Below are 18,147 nucleotides of genomic sequence, written 5' to 3' on the forward strand. Positions count from 1 at the left end.
CTGCAATAGCGGTAGCTGCAAAGGCTCCGGGGGCAATGAAACCCCCACGATGGCTGAATGTCGCTAAACTCTGTTGACACCGGCAGACAGAGGACAGAGGGTGACAGTAACAAGCCGACACGGCGGAGGTGAATGCGCCAATGGACCTGACATCCTGAAGCTGGGTAATGCTGTCGGGACATGGCTGGTTAGAGGCGATGTGGGGAGGGAGGGATAGATCGAAAGATGGAGGATTCTTAAGTAGCGAGGGAGGATGTGGGTGAGGGAGGCATAGAAATGGGATGTAATTTAGTAGTGCAGAGTGCAAACTGTGCATTTAGGGACTAACAAGAAAGAATTGTTGCTGTAAGCTGAGGACGCATCAGCTGGAAGTGACAGAGGAGGAGAAGGACCTGGGCGTATTGGCTGATCGCAGGACGACTATTTGCTGCCAACGTGATGTGGCCATGAAAAAAGCTAACGCTGTCCTAGGATGCATCAGAGGAGGTGTTTCCAGTAGAGATAAGGAGGTGTTAGTACTGTTATACAAGGGGCTGGTGAGAGCTCAGCTGGAATATTCTGTGCCGTTCTGGTCTCCCATGTTTAAGAAAGATGAATTCAAACAGGGTCAGAGAAGGGCTCTTAGGATGATCCAAGGAATGGAAAACCTGCCTTATGAGAGGAGACTCAAAGAGCTTGGCTTGTTTAACCTAACCACAGGAAGGCCAGTTGCAAATATCTCCAGGCTTGGTGCTGGGGACACGAGATGGGGAAGCCTCCGGATTACAACAGAGAATTCTTTCCCTTGTGTCTGGCTGCTGGGTCTTGCCCACATGCTCAGGGTCTAACTGATGGCCAGATTTGGGGTCGGGAAGGAATTTTCCTCCTAGATTGGGGGAAAATTGGCAGAAACCCTGGCAGGATTTTGCCTTCCTCTTAGCATGGGGCAGGGGTCACTTGCAGGGTTAAACTAGGGTCAGTGGAGGATTCTGTGTAACTTGCCATCTTTACTCCATGCTTTGAAGACACCAGTAACTCGGCCAGAGGGCAGGGGACTGTTGCAGGAGTGGGCGGCTGAGGTTTTGTAGCCTGCAAGGTGCAGGAGATCAGAGACAATGACTGAAATATCCCCGTCTGACCTTAGAGGCTATGAGTCTATGAGCAGGTCCCGGGGGAAGAGTCAAGACACACCCAGGTGTGTCCTATATAACCCAGAGGCTGTCAGAGCATCTCACTTCTTGAAGATCCTTGCTAGAAAGGACAGCTCCATCCACCCCAGGGGAAGAGACTCGGATGGGACAGCAACATCAAACTCCGTTCCTAACAGTGAGTGCCTGGGGGAGCAGCAGAAACATCCCAGCTGGGCTAGCAGGGGGCTGCGGGTCGGGAGTGAGATGCACCGGCAGAGCTGTGGGAGCTGGGAGGGGGAGCCCAGGGCTGGGATACAGGGGCTGTGGGTCAGGATGGACGGAATTTGTGCGTCTGTTGCTGTGTAATTGTGTGCAGCTTTGGTTGGCTTGTGAGTCGTATTCACAGAGCCCGCCCTCACCCCAACTTTCTTCTCTATCCCCATTTCTTTATCTCTATGCAGGACGGCACCTCCTGCTCATTGACAGGCAAAGGAGACATGGCCGGGACAGAGCACAGCAGAGCGGTAAGTGGGGCCCGTGGGAGGTAGAATCATCCCAGGGCAGGACCCTTGACTTTTTGTCCCCTCCCTCCTTCAGGACAATCCCAGCCCTGGAGTTACGGCTGCAGGCCCAGGGAACATCCAGGAGACATCACAGCGCCCACCTCCTGGGACTGGGGGTCCCAAAGCACCAGCAATTCATACATGATCAGCTCAGCTAGTGCGAATGGGCCATAGCTCCACTAGAAACAGAGAAGAGGAGCCACTCTGGATTTATTCCTGATGTCACTGCAGAGTTCATCCTCTGATAAAAACAGGATGATCCCCATCTGGGGCCCTTCGTAGTCCCCATGGGGATATGAGCATCTCCAAGTGCCTGGATCCCTTAGCCAGCTCCTCCCCTCCCTTCTCCCCTTTTGTGGCCTCCCCCAGGACTGGACACCTGCTGATGGATCCCTGGTCCCTCACACGGGTGCTCCAGGCACCGACGTCTTCCAAAATGAGCAGGGATTCTTCATCGTCCGCTCCGACCTGGGCTGCTACCTGCGCACAAAGAATATAAACAGTGGGAGTGGCATAGAGATCCGGAGACTGAACCCCACATGCCAGGGCAGGGATTATTACCTGGGGGCCTTAGCAACCTTCAGCTAAGTCATCAGGGGCAACTCTTACCGGCTGGTAAAGGACTTGAGCACAGACGCCAAGGCCAGGGCCGTGAGCTGCATCCCCACTGCCGCGGCGGGGACCACTACATGCTCAGTGTGTTTGGGTTCTGCATCATCTTCCTAGGGCAGGCTGTCATGCACCAGCTTTATGACATGAGCATGGATAAAAAGGGAAAGGACGTTTCACTGCATCCTGAACACTGCAAGGGTCTCTACCACTTCGGCTACTTTCTCTTCCCAGCCCTGATTGAGGTGGACGAGAAATGGGGAGTTCAGTGCTCCTTGTATCACAGCATCAGTCTCAACCACTGCAGCATCTTCTCCATCCACCCCAACGTGCTGAACTTCTTCCATGGCGGGCTGACCCTCACCAAGGGCACCTCCACCGGCGGCTGGGAGTGTGTCAAGACCCTGCACAATGACTATGACTCCCCTGTCGCCTGGTCTGACAAGGTCACCTGCAAGGTTGGTTATGCCAAGCAGCTAATGTCCAGTGTGGAGCACAACTGGAGCATCTCCGCTGAGATGTCCCTCGGGGCCGGAGAACTCACCAAACTCATCACCCAGTCCCAGTTCTCCCTCAAGGTGCAGTATGGCTGGACAAGCGTCTGCACGGAGCAGGAGGACTGGAATGAATTCCGAGGAGCCATGGGAAGCAGACCTATCCTTGCTTACAGACAGCCCCCCAACCTGAAGCAAATACTCACCAGCAACTGTACACCATACAACAAGAACACTAACCAAGGAACCTATCTCTGCAATAAACCCTGTTGCCAGCTCTGCCCACACATCGACTCTAGTGACACCATTACTGGTCCTAACCACATCAGCCACACCATCAAGAGCTCATTCACCTGCACATCTACTAATGTCATATATGCCATCATGTGCCAGCAACGCCCCTCTGCCATGTACATTGTCCAAACCGGACTGTCACTACGCAAAGGAATAAATGGACACAAATCAGACATAAAAAATGGTAACATCCATAAACCAGTCGGAGAGCACTTCAATCTCCCAGGACACTCTGTCGCTGAGTTGAAATTTACCGTACTTCAACAAAAAAACTTAAAAAACAGACTTCAAAGAGAAACTGCAGAGCTGGAACTCATCTGCAAACTTGATACAATCAGACTGGGTCTGAATAGAGACTTGGAATGGTTATCTCATTACGAGAAGTAATTGTCACTGTTCACACATTCTCAGCTTCTAATCAATGGTTGTGAATAGGCCTCATCTATTCTAACAGAATGGACTTTGCTTATAGCTACCTGCCCCATTGCTGTTCCTTACCCTTGGATGTATATCTATACCTCCTATTGGATTTCTATTCCTTACATCTGACAAAGTGGATTACAGGCCACGAAAGCTTATGCCTGCAGAAATTAAATTTGTTAGTTTTTGAAGTGCTACAGGACTCTCGGTTTTTTTGTTTTAATTTTTGCTGTTGTTCTCTGCCTATAGGACAGCACGGTGCTAGGGTCACAGGTTAGACCCCATGATGGGCCATGGGAGCTAAGCGGGAAGATGGGAAACAGACGGTCTGGGGGGTCAAAAGCCCAGGGCATTGTGGCATAGCATTGGTGGACTAGCCAAACATAAGCCTGGCAAGAAAGCTTCAGTCACGTCCTCTCTGCAAAGATGTCAGGCTGGGTCCTGCCCTCTAGTAGGATGTGGGCTCTGATAAACCAGTGTGGTGAGGCAACCAGCTGGTGTGTGGGGTGGAGAGGGGTTGGAGTATGTCAGGGGGCTTTGTGGGTGGACGGTTTGGGCTCAAACATGCGTCAGGTCCTGGGCGCACACTGCAGGGTAGACACACCCTGTATGAGCTTGCACAAGCCACCTCCCATCTCTGAGCTTCAGTCGCATCCTCTTCTAAGCGGGGTTAAGAGAATACTGCCCTTGTCGCTGTAGGGCCTGATCTGCAGCCAGGGGAAAGAGGCCAGTTGGTTTCAGAGGGGTCGTGAAGGGGTCCTGGGCTTGCCAAGGCAGGTAGTGCGGGCTACAGCAAAGGGAAGTTGGCTGGGATCCCGCTTTCACTGAACCCACAGGGATATGATCTTTTGCAGAGAAACCCTCGGTGTCACCCGTTTGCTCTGCAGTGTTTGCATAAATGCTGCTTGACCTCACCACGCTCCGAACTTCTGTCTCTGGATTTGCCCAGGGATAAATTCCTACCCTGAGCCCCTTAGAAGAGGATGAGCCGAGCAGAGAAAGACATGCCCAGGAGGCCAGCAGAGCAAACCCAGGAGCCGTGTCCTGGCCCAGAGAATAAAACTCTCTCATCTCTGAACCTGAATCTCAGGATCCGAATTGAGGGGTACTGGCAGAAGGGTTTAAAAGTTTCCACCTTTGTGAGCAAATCTGTGCCGAGCAGAGTGGGACAATGATCTCCCGTGTCTTACATATGCCGCTCCTGTTAATACACCCCTGAATGTTATTAGTGTATTTTGCACTTACAGCACATTGTTGACTTATATTCAAGGTGAGATCCATGCTAACCCCCAGCTCCGTTTTAACAGTACGACCGCCTAGCCAGTTAGTCCTCACTTGCGTGTTGTGCATATGATTTTTCCTTCCTATGTGAAGTACTTTGCACTTGTCTCATTGAATGTTGCCTGGTTCATTGCAGACTAGTTCTCTAATTTGTCAAGGGTTCTTTTGAATTCGAATCCGGTCTTCCAAAGGGCTTACAGCCCCTCTCAGCTTGCTGTGATCTGCAAATTTTATACTCCACTCCACTTTCCAAGTCTTTCATGAAAACACTGAATGGTAGCAGACCCAGGACTGACCCCTGCGGGATCCCATTAGGTACGCCCTCCTGGTTTGACAGTGAACCATTGAGAACTACTCTTTGAGTACAGTCCTTAGACCAGTTCTTCACTCCCCTTAATTTCATCCAGACTTCTTTTGCCTACTTTGTTTATGCCATGAATGGCTGGTTCAAAAGCCTTCCTGAAATCAAGATACATCACGTCTTTTCTCTAGTCTTTTGATCTGTTCTTATTCATCTGTTCTTTCCTTTCCTACTAGATTTTCCCACAAAATCACTGTCTTTAAGAACAGGAAAAGGGCAGGGATGTGTTGAACAGCCCGTTGCCTCATTAGTTTTTCCACCAATTAGGCCAAATTCCAGACACACCAATTGCAGCTCATCTGTTTTTAACAAATATGATTTCAGCACAGGCTCTTAGATGGTTTCAGTGATGATAGATCAAAAAGGCTGAATATACTGCAGCTGTCTGTTCACCAATGCGCCAGCGCGTGCGGAGGTGTGAGAGAGAGAGTTTGAGTCAAATAAGACTGAGGCGACATGCAAGGCATATGAAATAATGGAAAATCAGGGCGACTGATCCTACTACACCCCGGAAAAAAAAACAAGCTCACATCAGGAACTGCACATTCGGTGATAACTGGCTAAACCATACAGGTGACAAAGACCGGATGGCACAACATGCTGATAAAACGAACGCCCGTTAGCTGTCAGTGATGTTGTCAATCTTATCTGTGTGCGTTATCTCTCGAGATACTATCAGTGGCTGTTGAAGGGGGAGTCACGGAGTTGCCTTGCAGTTGGGGGTTGGGACAGCAGTACGTTTGCCTCGTGGAGGGTGACCAGTTTTGGGGGTTTCTTTGCATTTCAAAGGCCTAGGGCACAGCCTCTCCTTGCCGCTGGGCTCCCATGTGTGAATGTACCTGGAACCTGGAACCTTGATGGACCATCTTTGGCAAAGGCGCAGTGCTTGGGGGTCTCGACTAGGACCAAAATCCCTAAGGTGACAGCGCGGGGTGTACCTCTACTGAACCTCCATCCTGTACTCCTCCCCAGCCCCCATCACCCCTGCACTCATAGCTTCTTGCCAGTAACTTCCTGTTGCTAAGTGTTGAAGTGTCTTTGCTTCAGTAGCTCTGTTCCGGCTGCCCAGTGCATCTGTCCTCAGAGCTCCGGTGCTATCAGCACTAACAGCAGATGAGGCAGCTGCTCACTCAGCTGACTTCAGTGGTGGAGGTTTTGTTTGCTTCTTTGTTTGTTTACATGGGTCTAAGGATTTCATTCTCATCACAGTGACATCACCCAAGTTCCCGTGTATGAGCCCTTCTCTTCCACCTGGAGACTATGAACGTGAATGGAGGCTCTCCGCTTACCCTCCAAACCAATAAAAGTCACCAGCCAACTACTATATCCGCATGGCAGAGTAAGACTATCCTCCGTTCGTGCTGTAATATGAGGTTCCACTCTTTGACATATGGTATCTAAGGCGCGGGTGCCAGGGTTGTTTGTAATGGGGGAGTCAGCGTTAGGAATTAAAGTAAGGGCCATGTCTTCATTACGATTCATGACATCAACAAAATTCCAACGTCCGCCGTCTCCCAGAACTGTAGAATTACAGAATCGTAGAAGACGAGGGTTGGAAGGGATCTCAGGAGGTCATTTAGTCCAACCTCCTGCTCAAAGCAGGACTAACCTCAGCTAAATCATCCCAGCCAGAACTTTGTCAAATCGGGCTTAAAAATCTCTAAGGATGGAGATTCTACCACATCCCTAAATAACCCTTTCCAGTGCTTCACCACCCTCCTTGTGAAAAAGATTTTACTAATATCCAACTAGACCTCCCCCACTGCGACTTGAGACCATTGCTCCTTGTTCTGTCACCTACTAGCACTGAGAACAACCTAGCTCCATCCCCCCTCATTCTTCTCTTCTGCAAACTAAACAAGCCTAGTTTCCTCACCCTTTCCTCCTAAGTCATGTGCTCTAGTCTCTAGTTGTTTTTGTTGCACTTCTCTGGACTCTCTCCAATTTATTCACATCCATCCTGTAGTGGGGGGCCCAAAACTGGACACAATACTCCAAATGAGGCCTCACCAGTGCCGAATAGAGGGAAATAATAATTTTCCTTGATCTGCTGGCAGTGCTCCTACTAATGCAGCCCAATATGCTGTTAGCCTTTTTGGCAATTATGGCACACCATTGACTCACATCCAGCTTCTTCTCCACAGTTACCCACAAGTCCTTTTCTGCTGAATTGCTGCCTAGCCAGTCAGTCCCCAGTCTATACCAGCACATGGGATTCTTCTGGCCTAAGTGTGAGACTCTGCCCTTGTCTGTGAGGTTATTTGAGATTTCTACCCAAAACCATGGGACCACCAGATTTATTGGTTGACTATCAGCCGGTCCCTCTGCACATTGGATCGCTGCTCCACACTCAGCAGTCCTTGCATGCAAACTAGCTTCATAAACTTCTTGCTCTTTTTTTAGCCAACATAAATATATGTATCTTTTAAACCTTCTTTCATTCATCTACATCGGAAATGGCATCATTGATTAGACTCTCCAGCTGCCCATAACCCATAACTGCTTTTGCTTCTCTGAATGACACCCACATTGACAAGATCTATGGAAACATCGTATGCACACCTGGCTGGCCAGCAAATTTGAACTAAACTAAACACTGATCCTCTAAAAACGCAATGGGAGGAGGAACTAGGACAATTATTTTCTGCCAACTAAGTGGAACTAGGTGCTAACGAAGATTTGGGCGGAACTGAAGTGAAGAGGTCATTATTTCCCTATCAAATAAAATTAAACAGGTAATTTTCAAGCAAAAGGGTGTTAATTGGAAGTGGAATAGAACTGAAAGACTTTGGCTAAGCAGAGCACTAATAATGGTGAAAGGACTAGTAGTACAAAAACAGAAATGCAAAAAGCGACCAAAGAATCAAAGAAGATTAGAGCATGAACCTCCTAAGATTGGGAAGAAATGGGGACCACTACAGAGACACCCCAAAAAGCTGTCAAAGATATGGGATACTTTTCTGGAAGTATCTGAATGGTCTGATCAAATGCATGGGCCCCCTTCACCTCCCCCTCCTCTCTACCTACTTCATTCCTCTCCCGTCTTTATCTCCCGCCTCTGAATTTTGCTTCTAGTCTTTATCTGACTTCAATAATTTTTCTTTTGTTGGATTTTTATAAACAAATTTGGTTACTAAATTATGTAATATAATAAGGGATTGATATTCTAACAATTCATAGCAAATACTTAATATCTTAAGGGAAGTTTATATAGTAATAAAAGTTTATGTATACTTTGTTCTGTTTGTTTTCTCACTCTCTCCAGATATCTTTTTTAAAAAAATAATAAACCGTGAACAGGAAAACAAATTCCTTTTGGGGTTTTCAGGGAAAAGTCAAAATTTCCTGTGGAAAAACTTTTCAGAGCAACTCAGAAAGAGTCTCAACCCAGGTGGATGAAACTAAAACTCAACATTTGGTGTAAAGACAGCAGGGTGGAGGGGAGACAAGGGCAATGGAAGAACTAGTGATGCTGAAGGAAGGGCTGGCACACAACCGAATGGGGATAAACTGGGCATGGATGGATGGAGGTGGAAATGAGAAGGTCTCTGTCCATCAGAAGGATGTAGAACTTAGGAAATGTCAGGCTGCACGTTCGGCTTTAACCCCACACAATCCCCATCTGCAGGCACTCATAGGAGTTGAACATGGGGTCTGTGGGGCTAGCTGGCCCCTGGGAACCTTTTGACACTATAGGCGCGGTTGAAATCAATATCAGGGCAGCCACATTCAGAGCTGAACCAGTCGAATGACAGATGTGGTTTAAAATCAGTTTTGTTAAACCTGTGTAAGTCAATGAATTGCTCAGACCTGAACGTTTGCAAAGACGACTCATGGATGTTGGTGTGACTTCCAAATCAATGAGGGAGGGTGGAAAATCTGATGCCATTATTTGTATATGGTCCCCTGTTGTGCCAGACATAGCACAGACCCCAACCAAGATCAGGACTCCCCTTTGGGCTGGTTGCAGCACCAGCCCTTCCCTAAAGAGCTTCAGTTTAAAACAACAGCACAGACAAAGAAGGAAGAAGCTAGAACCCAGGAGTCTGGACTCCCAGCCCCTCCATCGCTCTAACCATTAGACCACACTCCCCTCCCAGAGCCAGGCACAGAATCCAGGCATCTTTGCTCCCAGCCCCCCTGCTCTAAGCACTATACCGCACTCCCCTCCCAGAGCTGGGGATAAAACTCAGGAGTCCTGACTCCAGGTCCCAACTTAACATCCCCTCTGTCTCTCTCCTGTTCTTAGTCTCTCTCTCTGTCTCGCAGGGGCTTTATTTCAGTACCAGCTCCGCCTGTACTCCCTCACGGGAACAGGGCCATGTGTTTTCGATAGCCAACCCGTCACCATGAAGCATGGCTAGTTGAATTAAACAGCCCCTGACAAATGCAAATCAAAATGATTGTGTGAAAAATATTAAAATTTTGTATATTTTCTTTCGAGCATTTTGATCTGGGCCCAACTGTTTTTTGTTTTCAGGGTTTTCTTTTCTTTTTTCCTCTTCCCACCCCACAAGTATTTAATTATTTTTTTTTTATGTTGTTGATACTGACTGGAGATTGGAAAAATCCCAATCACGGGAATCTGGAAAGCGTCACTGAGCTACAGTGGGACAAAACGAAGGATGTGTATTTCCCAATATTTATAAAATATCGAAATCAGACACTTGTTTGAAAAACAAATGTCTCTCAAGGGGAATAAAAAATATGTGTTGTTTGAACAATTCGCTCTGCCTTTTCTATCACTGTGTTAATTCCCCGCAGCCACCTCCCAGCTTCCCGTTCCCAGGGCCCAGCCTAGCACATTACGAACCAGCCCAGCCTTTCTCTGTGGAGCCGATTCCCCCTGCGCCCAGCGGATGCAGCGGCTGCACTGGATTCACAGCTCGGGTCGGTCGCTCATTCCCGGAATCTCTTTTTTTTTTTTTTAACTTCATTTTTATTCAGTGCTGGCTCCAAAGCAGCGAGTGAGATGAACCAGGCCACACAGCAGCGCGGGGAAAAGGAGGCAGGACAGAGGAGATCAGCACCATTGACTGATCTGCCCTCAGTGCAGCCTTGGCGGAGTTCCCTTCCCACGAGCGAACGCCCGCTGGCCTGGCCGTTGCTGGGACAGGGCGTTTGTAGCGGGAGGGGCCACCCTCGGGTGTCTAACCTGTGGGACAGGCCTGGTGAGGATGGGGTTTTCACACGAGTTAGCAGGGCAGGGATGGATGAGGATCTCCCATGAACAGCCCCTCGACCGGCTGACAGAGAGGAGAGCTACAAACCCCCGCATCTTCCCCACTGCTGGGCTCGTGTCCATCATCCTGGGGAAAATAAAATAGCTGTTTTCCTAGCGAGGAGACAGGCAGAGGGTTGGGATTTCCAGGGGAGCTGATGGGAGCCAGCCTTGAACCAGACTCCTGACTTCCCTGGGCTCCCTGCCTTGAGGCTCACGGGTTGGGCACTGCCTCAGCCAAGCGATAGCTGGGGGGACTCAGCCTGGGGGGCTCAGCCCCTTTGCAAAGAAGGCTCCAGGGTTGGGACTTGCTAAAGGCCAGAGGCAGTGCAGCTACGGGCCCTGCAGCGATTCCCGGCGGGGCTCAGGGATGCAGCTTCTTCATCTCCTCCCAGATCCAGGGGATGAAGGTGGAGATTCTTGTGTACACCCTGGGAGGGCAGCAGGGCTCAAAGGATACGATGCCCTGTGGTTTTCCCTTGCATACCAGGGGACCCCCAGAGTCGCCCTGCAAAATGGAACAAGCTCAGTGAGAAGCCCAGTTGCAGCTGGTCTCAGTGTCATTCCCCCAATGTCCCCCCAACTCAGCTTGAGACCCCCCACAGGGCAGCTGATCTCTGTGCCCCAGTCCCCATCCACCCCCAGAGATGGTGTCTGCCTTCCCCTGGGAAGAGAACAGTTATTTTCCCATTCATTTGTACAGCACCTAACGCAGTGGGACTGAGCCCCCAATCGCCACTCGTAGGCACGACTGCAACACCCGGAACCTCACTGATAATCATGATTTATCGAGGGCCCTTTAAACCAGGGGGAGATTCACCTGTGCAGAGTCTTTGGATCCCCAGCACACAGCATCGTGGAGGGATTATAGTGAGCATATGGTCCGTCGGGATCCTTATGACACGCCCCACCATCCAGCACCTCCACGTCCACCTCCTGCAGCGTGTCCATGGTCGATGTGCACCCTGTCTGGTCCCAGCCGGCGATGCTGCACTTGGCCCCTGGCTTTACTGTCTTGTGGGCGCGGGGCAGGCGGATGGTGTTCACCCATTTATTCAGCTTCACTTTCCTGTCCAGCTGCAACACGGGCACGATGAACAAAATGAGAGTCATGTTCAAGGACCAAACACAAACAGAGAAAAGCAGAGCCATGATATCACTGGGGGCGGAGGGATGGGTTGGGACAGTGCCTGCAACAGTGTGAGGTCACTGGGGGTGGGGTGAGGGGACGGGGGCAGGGCCTGCAGCAGTGTGAGATCACTGGGGGTGGGGAGATGGGATGGGGTGGTACCTGCAGCAGCATGATGTCGTTGTTAAGAGTTTCTTCGTCATATTGTGGGTGGGGGATCTTGGCGCGCGCTGGGATCACCTGTTGGCTCTCTTCCCGTTTGCTAATGTTGTGGGCTCCCAGATGCACCGTGATCTCGCTGTGAGAGCCAAGAGCAACGTGTGGGGCATTAGGGGCAGTGTGGGGAGCTGGGGGGGGCACAGGGACAGTGATATGGGGGAATGAGCGCTGCCTGGGAATCTCAGGCCAAGATCTTTGACTCAACTCCCGGTCTGAAAACCCTCACCCCACTGCATGCGTGCTGGCTGCCATCCAGCCCTGGGACAGGGCACTGACTGGCTGGGGAGTGGGAACGGGGCACAAGGGGCCTTTCTCCTCTATGGGACACTGGCTGCAGCACAGAGCCCCTACCTCGTGGGGTTGGGGTCCCAGTCAGTGTCTCCCCATCCCCCTGTGCTGTTCCCCTGAGCGCCTTCCCTGCCCGGTGTCCTCCAGGCCCCTGGGTCTCAGCTCTCTGCACCCCGGGGACCCCCCGGCTAGATCCAGACGAAGTCTGTGCCTGGCTGCCCAAGCCCAGAGCCCTGCCCAGCTGTCCTGGTGCTGGGGAGTCCCCCGGATCCTGATCTTCTCCTTCCCCATGACCTACAATGGGGCCAGAGCCCCTGGCCCCCCATCGCCCACTAACGCCTGACCTGCCCCCCATGCAGAGATGCTTACTCTCCATTACAGTGAGCAGCTGTCAGCACAATGTTCTCCGACAGAAAGAACCCTCCGCACTCATATTCATCCTCTCCATTTTTTATACCCAGGTAGGCCATGTAGGGCCTGGAGTGGGGCTGGGCTTCCTGTCCCCCGATGATCTCACCTGGGGGAGAACCAGGTTCCCATAAATGGCCTCATCATGTCCACGAGACAGACTGGGACCGAGTTGCCCATCCCATAACCTCAGACAACACCCGCCCGCGATGATGCTCTCCCTAGGGCATCCCTGTGCCTGGATCCCTGCCCAGCTCCCCCCCAGAGAAGATGCCCCGTGGGGCCAGACAGTGAATCTAAAGTTCTAACATCTCTGGGTGGAGACTCGGTGCCAAATGCACCGGGAGTGTGTCGGTGATCGCACGGCCTTGAGTTACCGGCGTTGTGTGCCAGGGTCACCTAGAACGCCACTGACATCTTCCCTGCTGACATTCCACCTTCTCCGTCAACCCACAGTTACAGGTCAGGCCTCCTCCAAGGCTGACCCTCCACTCTCTTTTCCAACCATTAATCGGGTTATCTAGAAAATGACCATTTTCCCAGAATGTGTCACATTGTTCCAAACACTGCAGTGTTTTTCTTGGATCGCTGATTGTATCCCCTGGTTTTCTCCACTTTTCAGCTGCAAATTTGTTGGGTTTTGGTCACCTTTTTTTTCTTTAAGCTTTTGGTCACGCTAGAAACTGAGAAGGAGTGGCAAGATATGCAACGGAAACCTGCTCTTTTCCATCCATTTAGCCCTGACACTTCGCTACCCATAACCCACTACTGCTTTTGCTTCTCCGAATGCAACCCACATTGCCAAGGTCTCTGGCAGCATTATACACACACCTCTCTGGCCAGCAAATTTGAAGTAAACACTGATCCCCTGAAAACCCAATGGGAGGAGGAACTAGGCCAATTATTTTCTGCCAACTAAGTGGAAACAAATTTTAGCCAGCGCTCCAGACTGCTCCTTGGATCTACATTTAAGATTAATTCAGCAGCAAATCACATGGAGGATGTGTTGGACTCATGTTCAAAACAGGCGCTAATAAGTCAGACAAATATTGGTGCTGAACTCAGTAGGTGGTTACTTAACCCATATGCTCTGGGAAATCTCCTAGACCCGTGGGCTTTGGGCAGAACTGAAGTGGTAGGTCATTTTTTCCTATAAAATTAAACATGTAATTTTCAACTGAATGGGTGTTAATTGGAAGTGGAATACATTTGAAAGACTTTGGCTAAGAAGAGCACTAAAAATGGTGAAAGGACTAGTACTGCAAAATCGGAAATGCAAAAAGCAACCAACAAAGAAGATTGGAGCATGGACCTCCTAAGCTTGGGAAGAAATGACGACCATTACAGAGATAGTCCAGAAACGTTGTCAGAAATATGGGATACTTTCCTGGAAGTATCTGAATGATCCGATCAAATGCATGGGCCCCCTTCATCTCCCCCTCCTCTCTACCCACTTCCTTCCTCTCCCCGTCTCTATCTCCTGCATCTGAATTTTGCTTCTAGTCTTTATCTGACTTCAATAATTTTTCTTTTTTGGATTTTTATATGCAAGTTTGGTTTGTAAATTGTGGAATACAATAAGGGATTGATATTCTAGCCATCCATATTAGAGATAACAAAATGTTTCACGCATAGTTAAGGTGAGGAAGCAAATACTTAATATTTACGGGAAGTTTATATAATATGAAAGCCACATGTATATTGTGCTATGTTTCTTTTCTCTCTCTCTCCAGATGTCTTTTAAAAAAATTAATAAAATGTGAACAGGAAAACAAATTCCTTTTAGGGTTTTCGAGGAAAAGGTGAAATTTCCCATGGAAATACTTTTCAGACCAGCTCTGAACGAGTCTCAACCCAGCTGGATGAAATGAAAACTAGACATTCGGTGTAAAGACAGTGGGGTGGAGGGGAGAGAAGGGCAACTTTTAGGTAACTTTTAGGGTAAATTTCAGGTGAAATGCGTTCAGGTTTCGGTTCCTATAATAGGAAATATTTCGGAGGGTTTTCTCAAGGAATAATTTAAAAAAAGCTTTTTGTGATCAGCTGTGAACAAGTCTTTACGCAGGTGAGAGGGTGGGTATGTTAGAAAACCAACGTTTAACACATGGTTGGTCTTTCCGTTAGGGTAGATCCTAGATCAAGATCAGGGCTTGAAATGTGCCAGGAGCTGCACAGACCCCGACCAAGATCAGGGTCCCTTCCCCTCATTGTGCCAGGTCTTACTCTTCCCCACAATCCCTTCCACAAAGGGTATCTGGTTAAAACAAACACAGGCAGGGTCATTCTTCCCATTGCACCGATGGGGAAACAGAGGCCCCGGGAGATTTTTCCTAAACCTGCCTAAGAAGACTGGGGGCCCACCAGTGATCTATGCAAATCCCTGTCCACAGAGATCCTGCACAGAGGTGAGAACTGCTCCCAGATTTCTTGGGTCCCAGACTGGCGCCTTAGCCCCACGGCCGGCGTCCCTGTGTGGGGCACGGATTGGCAGAGGGGTTCCCAAGGAGCCTGTGGGAGCTGGGACACCCAGCCCTTTGGGCTGCTGTGAGCGCCCCAGCCGCTCTCAGGAGAGGCTGAGGGGTTGCCTAGTGTCCTCTTGGCCCAGCAGGACCAGAGGGAGACCCACACTGCTGTCCACAGATCCCCTTGCGGGGCAAGGTCCCCTCTCCCCATGGGCCCCGATCCTCCCCACTCACCAGCCCGAGCCGCTGGGGGCAGGAGAAAGGCTGCGGGGAGCAGGATCAGGATCAGGAGCTGCATTGTCAGAGCCATCCAGAGACGGGCACGGAGCCTCTTCCTCAGCCCTGGGAGTTATATGGACTGGGAGGGAGGGCAGGGCCTGGCGACCACAGAGGTACGGACCCTGCTGCCATGGATCCCCCGCCCCAGAAGAGCCGGGTGCAGACGCCCATTGGGAAGCCTCAGGTCACAGCCACACCCACATGGGGCAGGGATTTCCTCTCTGCTCGGGTGCACAAACCACCTAGCTGAGAATGTGGCTAACCCCCTCCCTCTGCAGCTAACCAATGTCAGAAATGCCCCTGGGTTGATCTGCACCTTGATTCCCAGACCCAGAGATTGCAAGGTCAGGAGGCGCCACTGGGACTTTCCAGCCTGACCCCTCCCCCGGGGCACCCCAGAGCCCAGAACCCACCCAGCGACTCTGTCCTCCAGCCCCACACCGTTTTGAGCTGGGCCCAACTTTTATTTGTTGTCAGGATTTTCTTTTCTTTTTCTCTCTCCCGTCCCCACAAGTATTTAACTCTTTATCATTTACTATGTTGTTCCTGAGTACAATATGTGTTGCTTGAAGAATCCGCCCTGCCTTTTCCCTCCCTGGCCTGTAGATTGGACGATGCGTGCGTGAATGATGCAGGGGTGTGTGATGCTAATGGGCGGCAGGAGGAAAGAAATCTGGGTTGAGCCACAAAGAAAATTAGGCTAAATAAAAACCAATAGGCCCAGATATGTTAAAAGACCTCCCTGATTTCAAACCCAATGACCCAGACCTCGTATTCTGGAGAAAGATCACCCAGATGGCAGCTGCTGATACTCTGCACCCTAGCGAGCTGAACATTCTTACGCAAGCAAAACGCCCCAGCTTGTCTTGGGCTAAGCTGACTGCAGATGGGTGCTTAATGTCCACCCAGGCTCTGATGATGAGTCGATCTGTATCTGGGCTTCTGAGTGTGAAGAAAGACAGGCTAAAGAAAAGAAAGGTAAAGATAATGTCGCAGTAACAGCGGGAAATAAAACGACCTGCCACAACTGCGGTGCCTCCGGTCACGTGCGGAGGGACTGACCAATCAGAGGGCAGGGTTGGGGTCGAGGGCAGGGCCATGGCCATGCTGGGTCTGGTAATAACACCCCTCTGTCCCGCCCCAGCCCTGCGACCCACACCCACTCTTTCAATCATCTGTATGTATCTGCTTTGCTTTATCCCCTTTAAGATTTCTCTCCTAGTTTGTTTCTTTATTTTTACAATAAACCTTTAGTTGTAGTTACTAAAGGATTGGCTGGCAGCGTGGTATTTCACGTAAGATCCAGACTTATATTGATCTGGTGCTGTGGCTGACCCTTTGGGGTCAGAGGGAACCTTTTTAGTAACGAGCATAGAGTTTAAATAACTGGTCTCTTTAGTGGACCTAGTGGCTGATTTGGGAGTCAGGAACTGGAATGCAGTAAAGGGGGCTGTGGGCATTCGTGGACTGGCTTCTTCATAACCAGTGTGGGGAAATCAGAAGCAGTTTGTGGCTGGTTGGGGAGCCTGACTTCAGTGTCACCCACCAGTGCTGGGAGAATCTGCTCTCCTTTTGCAGCCTGCCCTTACCTTTGCATTCTCAGGGGGCTGCCCTGGGCACAGATGGATCACACTGGGCCTGGACGCCCTCTCTGCTCTTTCTGCTACTTTAAACCTCACTAAAAGTACTGTGATGTTCACATATGAGCCCTTGGCACACGCATACAACACCCTTGCGCAACAAAAGGTCACTCTCCTCGGTTGCTGCTGCTCAACCTGAACCCCTCCCACTTGGGATGTTTTGAACCCTTTTCACGAGCTTTGTTCCAAGTTTCTGTCTGTCTGGGCCGAGGACAAACTGTCCTGCATTTTGGTACCTGAGCAGCTCTGCCATCCCAGCCAGGTTACTGGTCTGCTTCCTCCGCCTACCAAACAATATCTCCTCAAGACTGAGGCCCGGGATACGGGGAAGAAGCTACGAGTTCAGGGATGACTGGGAGTGGGGAGGAGCACAGGATGGAGGTTCAGTAGAGGTACACCCCGTGCTGTGACCTTAGGGATTTTGGTCCTCGCCGAGACCCCCCAGCACCGCCCCTTTGCCAGAGATGGTCCATCAAGGTGCTATGTTTCAGGTACACTGACACATGGGTGCCCAGTGGCTAGGAGAGGCTGTGTCATAGTCCTTTGAAACGCAAAAACCCCCCCAAAACTGGCCGCCCCCCATGATGCAAACCCACCGCTGCTCCAACCCCCAACCAGAAGGCAACTCCCTTCAACAGCCACTGATAGTATCTCGGGAGATAACGCACATGGATAAGATTCACAACATCACTGACAGCTAATGGGCGTTGGTTTTATCAGAACGTTGTGCCATCCGGTCTTTGTCGCCTGTGTGGTTTAGCCATTGTCACCGAATGTGCAGTTCCTGATGTGATCTTGTTTTTTTCCAGGGGTGTAGTAGGATCAGTCTCCCCGATCTTCCATTATGTAATATGCCTTGCATGTCACCTCAGTCTTAGCTGACTCAAACTCTCTCTCACACACCCTTGCACGCGCTGGTGCGTTGGTGAACAGACAGCTGCAGTATTTTCAGCCATTTGATCTGCTATCACTGAAACCATCTAAGAGACTGGGCTGAGATCATGCTTCTTAAAAACACAAGAAGTGGAGCTGTAAGCTAATGAACCACTGGCTGCCTTGGCAAGCCTAAGACCCCTTCCCAGCCCCTGTGAAACCAACTGGCCTCTTTCCCCTGGCTGCAGATCAGGCCCTACAGCGACAAGGGCAGAGTTATCTTACCCTGCTTAGAAGAGGTTGCGACTGAAGCTCAGAGATGGGAGGTGGCCTGTCCAAGCTCACACGGGGTGTGTCTACACTGCAGTGTGCGCCTAGGACCTGACACATGTTTGAGCCCCCTGACATACGCCAACCCCTCTCCACCCCAGGTACCAGCTGCCTGCCTCACCACACTGGTTTATCAGAGCCTGTGTCCTCCTAGAGGGTGGGACCCA

At 50.4% G+C, this 18,147-nt stretch overlaps 1 pseudogene; it reads right to left on the minus strand.

Moving 5' to 3' along the window:
• Positions 1-10,716: 10,716 nt before the first annotated feature.
• Positions 10,717-15,168, minus strand: LOC137160024 (mast cell protease 1A-like; annotated as a pseudogene).
• Between the last annotated feature and the right edge of the window lie 2,979 nt (positions 15,169-18,147).

The sequence above is a fragment of the Emydura macquarii genome, unplaced genomic scaffold (genome assembly GCF_026122565.2).
Source record: "Emydura macquarii macquarii isolate MOO-44397 ecotype Brisbane River unplaced genomic scaffold, CSIRO-AGI_Emac_v2 contig_2107, whole genome shotgun sequence".
NCBI classification, from domain to species: Eukaryota; Metazoa; Chordata; order Testudines; family Chelidae; genus Emydura; species Emydura macquarii.